The sequence below is a fragment of the Pinus tabuliformis genome, chromosome 2_2 (assembly GCF_031772625.1).
Source record: "Pinus tabuliformis cultivar Carrire ecotype Pingquan chromosome 2_2, CPIR1, whole genome shotgun sequence".
In the NCBI taxonomy this organism is placed as follows: Eukaryota; Viridiplantae; Streptophyta; class Pinopsida; order Pinales; family Pinaceae; genus Pinus; species Pinus tabuliformis.
Genome location: NC_142300.1, coordinates 334,678,483 through 334,682,757, shown reverse-complemented (window position 1 = coordinate 334,682,757; position 4,275 = coordinate 334,678,483).

Here is a 4,275-nt window from a genome sequence, read left to right as displayed (position 1 = left end):
AAAAAAAAAAAAAAAAAAAAAAAAAAAAAAAAAAAAAAAAAAAAAAAAAAAAAAAAAAAAAAAAAAAAAAAAAAAAAAAAAAAAAAAAAAAAAAAAAAAAAAAAAAAAAAAAAAAAAAAAAAAAAAAAAAAAAAAAAAAAAAAAAAAAAAAAAAAAAAAAAAAAAAAAAAAAAAAAAAAAAAAAAAAAAAAAAAAAAAAAAAAAAAAAAAAAAAAAAAAAAAAAAAAAAAAAAAAAAAAAAAAAAAAAAAAAAAAAAAAAAAAAAAAAAAAAAAAAAAAAAAAAAAAAAAAAAAAAAAAAAAAAAAAAAAAAAAAAAAAAAAAAAAAAAAAAAAAAAAAAAAAAAAAAAAAAAAAAAAAAAAAAAAAAAAAAAAAAAAAAAAAAAAAAAAAAAAAAAAAAAAAAAAAAAAAAAAAAAAAAAAAAAAAAAAAAAAAAAAAAAAAAAAAAAAAAAAAAAAAAAAAAAAAAAAAAAAAAAAAAAAAAAAAAAAAAAAAAAAAAAAAAAAAAAAAAAAAAAAAAAAAAAAAAAAAAAAAAAAAAAAAAAAAAAAAAAAAAAAAAAAAAAAAAAAAAAAAAAAAAAAAAAAAAAAAAAAAAAAAAAAAAAAAAAAAAAAAAAAAAAAAAAAAAAAAAAAAAAAAAAAAAAAAAAAAAAAAAAAAAAAAAAAAAAAAAAAAAAAAAAAAAAAAAAAAAAAAAAAAAAAAAAAAAAAAAAAAAAAAAAAAAAAAAAAAAAAAAAAAAAAAAAAAAAAAAAAAAAAAAAAAAAAAAAAAAAAAAAAAAAAAAAAAAAAAAAAAAAAAAAAAAAAAAAAAAAAAAAAAAAAAAAAAAAAAAAAAAAAAAAAAAAAAAAAAAAAAAAAAAAAAAAAAAAAAAAAAAAAAAAAAAAAAAAAAAAAAAAAAAAAAAAAAAAAAAAAAAAAAAAAAAAAAAAAAAAAAAAAAAAAAAAAAAAAAAAAAAAAAAAAAAAAAAAAAAAAAAAAAAAAAAAAAAAAAAAAAAAAAAAAAAAAAAAAAAAAAAAAAAAAAAAAAAAAAAAAAAAAAAAAAAAAAAAAAAAAAAAAAAAAAAAAAAAAAAAAAAAAAAAAAAAAAAAAAAAAAAAAAAAAAAAAAAAAAAAAAAAAAAAAAAAAAAAAAAAAAAAAAAAAAAAAAAAAAAAAAAAAAAAAAAAAAAAAAAAAAAAAAAAAAAAAAAAAAAAAAAAAAAAAAAAAAAAAAAAAAAAAAAAAAAAAAAAAAAAAAAAAAAAAAAAAAAAAAAAAAAAAAAAAAAAAAAAAAAAAAAAAAAAAAAAAAAAAAAAAAAAAAAAAAAAAAAAAAAAAAAAAAAAAAAAAAAAAAAAAAAAAAAAAAAAAAAAAAAAAAAAAAAAAAAAAAAAAAAAAAAAAAAAAAAAAAAAAAAAAAAAAAAAAAAAAAAAAAAAAAAAAAAAAAAAAAAAAAAAAAAAAAAAAAAAAAAAAAAAAAAAAAAAAAAAAAAAAAAAAAAAAAAAAAAAAAAAAAAAAAAAAAAAAAAAAAAAAAAAAAAAAAAAAAAAAAAAAAAAAAAAAAAAAAAAAAAAAAAAAAAAAAAAAAAAAAAAAAAAAAAAAAAAAAAAAAAAAAAAAAAAAAAAAAAAAAAAAAAAAAAAAAAAAAAAAAAAAAAAAAAAAAAAAAAAAAAAAAAAAAAAAAAAAAAAAAAAAAAAAAAAAAAAAAAAAAAAAAAAAAAAAAAAAAAAAAAAAAAAAAAAAAAAAAAAAAAAAAAAAAAAAAAAAAAAAAAAAAAAAAAAAAAAAAAAAAAAAAAAAAAAAAAAAAAAAAAAAAAAAAAAAAAAAAAAAAAAAAAAAAAAAAAAAAAAAAAAAAAAAAAAAAAAAAAAAAAAAAAAAAAAAAAAAAAAAAAAAAAAAAAAAAAAAAAAAAAAAAAAAAAAAAAAAAAAAAAAAAAAAAAAAAAAAAAAAAAAAAAAAAAAAAAAAAAAAAAAAAAAAAAAAAAAAAAAAAAAAAAAAAAAAAAAAAAAAAAAAAAAAAAAAAAAAAAAAAAAAAAAAAAAAAAAAAAAAAAAAAAAAAAAAAAAAAAAAAAAAAAAAAAAAAAAAAAAAAAAAAAAAAAAAAAAAAAAAAAAAAAAAAAAAAAAAAAAAAAAAAAAAAAAAAAAAAAAAAAAAAAAAAAAAAAAAAAAAAAAAAAAAAAAAAAAAAAAAAAAAAAAAAAAAAAAAAAAAAAAAAAAAAAAAAAAAAAAAAAAAAAAAAAAAAAAAAAAAAAAAAAAAAAAAAAAAAAAAAAAAAAAAAAAAAAAAAAAAAAAAAAAAAAAAAAAAAAAAAAAAAAAAAAAAAAAAAAAAAAAAAAAAAAAAAAAAAAAAAAAAAAAAAAAAAAAAAAAAAAAAAAAAAAAAAAAAAAAAAAAAAAAAAAAAAAAAAAAAAAAAAAAAAAAAAAAAAAAAAAAAAAAAAAAAAAAAAAAAAAAAAAAAAAAAAAAAAAAAAAAAAAAAAAAAAAAAAAAAAAAAAAAAAAAAAAAAAAAAAAAAAAAAAAAAAAAAAAAAAAAAAAAAAAAAAAAAAAAAAAAAAAAAAAAAAAAAAAAAAAAAAAAAAAAAAAAAAAAAAAAAAAAAAAAAAAAAAAAAAAAAAAAAAAAAAAAAAAAAAAAAAAAAAAAAAAAAAAAAAAAAAAAAAAAAAAAAAAAAAAAAAAAAAAAAAAAAAAAAAAAAAAAAAAAAAAAAAAAAAAAAAAAAAAAAAAAAAAAAAAAAAAAAAAAAAAAAAAAAAAAAAAAAAAAAAAAAAAAAAAAAAAAAAAAAAAAAAAAAAAAAAAAAAAAAAAAAAAAAAAAAAAAAAAAAAAAAAAAAAAAAAAAAAAAAAAAAAAAAAAAAAAAAAAAAAAAAAAAAAAAAAAAAAAAAAAAAAAAAAAAAAAAAAAAAAAAAAAAAAAAAAAAAAAAAAAAAAAAAAAAAAAAAAAAAAAAAAAAAAAAAAAAAAAAAAAAAAAAAAAAAAAAAAAAAAAAAAAAAAAAAAAAAAAAAAAAAAAAAAAAAAAAAAAAAAAAAAAAAAAAAAAAAAAAAAAAAAAAAAAAAAAAAAAAAAAAAAAAAAAAAAAAAAAAAAAAAAAAAAAAAAAAAAAAAAAAAAAAAAAAAAAAAAAAAAAAAAAAAAAAAAAAAAAAAAAAAAAAAAAAAAAAAAAAAAAAAAAAAAAAAAAAAAAAAAAAAAAAAAAAAAAAAAAAAAAAAAAAAAAAAAAAAAAAAAAAAAAAAAAAAAAAAAAAAAAAAAAAAAAAAAAAAAAAAAAAAAAAAAAAAAAAAAAAAAAAAAAAAAAAAAAAAAAAAAAAAAAAAAAAAAAAAAAAAAAAAAAAAAAAAAAAAAAAAAAAAAAAAAAAAAAAAAAAAAAAAAAAAAAAAAAAAAAAAAAAAAAAAAAAAAAAAAAAAAAAAAAAAAAAAAAAAAAAAAAAAAAAAAAAAAAAAAAAAAAAAAAAAAAAAAAAAAAAAAAAAAAAAAAAAAAAAAAAAAAAAAAAAAAAAAAAAAAAAAAAAAAAAAAAAAAAAAAAAAAAAAAAAAAAAAAAAAAAAAAAAAAAAAAAAAAAAAAAAAAAAAAAAAAAAAAAAAAAAAAAAAAAAAAAAAAAAAAAAAAAAAAAAAAAAAAAAAAAAAAAAAAAAAAAAAAAAAAAAAAAAAAAAAAAAAAAAAAAAAAAAAAAAAAAAAAAAAAAAAAAAAAAAAAAAAAAAAAAAAAAAAAAAAAAAAAAAAAAAAAAAAAAAAAAAAAAAAAAAAAAAAAAAAAAAAAAAAAAAAAAAAAAAAAAAAAAAAAAAAAAAAAAAAAAAAAAAAAAAAAAAAAAAAAAAAAAAAAAAAAAAAAAAAAAAAAAAAAAAAAAAAAAAAAAAAAAAAAAAAAAAAAAAAAAAAAAAAAAAAAAAAAAAAAAAAAAAAAAAAAAAAAAAAAAAAAAAAAAAAAAAAAAAAAAAAAAAAAAAAAAAAAAAAAAAAAAAAAAAAAAAAAAAAAAAAAAAAAAAAAAAAAAAAAAAAAAAAAAAAAAAAAAAAAAAAAAAAAAAAAAAAAAAAAAAAAAAAAAAAAAAAAAAAAAAAAAAAAAAAAAAAAAAAAAAAAAAAAAAAAAAAAAAAAAAAAAAAAAAAAAAAAAAAAAAAAAAAAAAAAAAAAAAAAAAAAAAAAAAAAAAAAAAAAAAAAAAAAAAAAAAAAAAAAAAAAAAAAAAAAAAAAAAAAAAAAAAAAAAAAAAAAAAAAAAAAAAAAAAAAAAAAAAAAAAAAAAAAAAAAAAAAAAAAAAAAAAAAAAAAAAAAAAAAAAAAAAAAAAAAAAAAAAAAAAAAAAA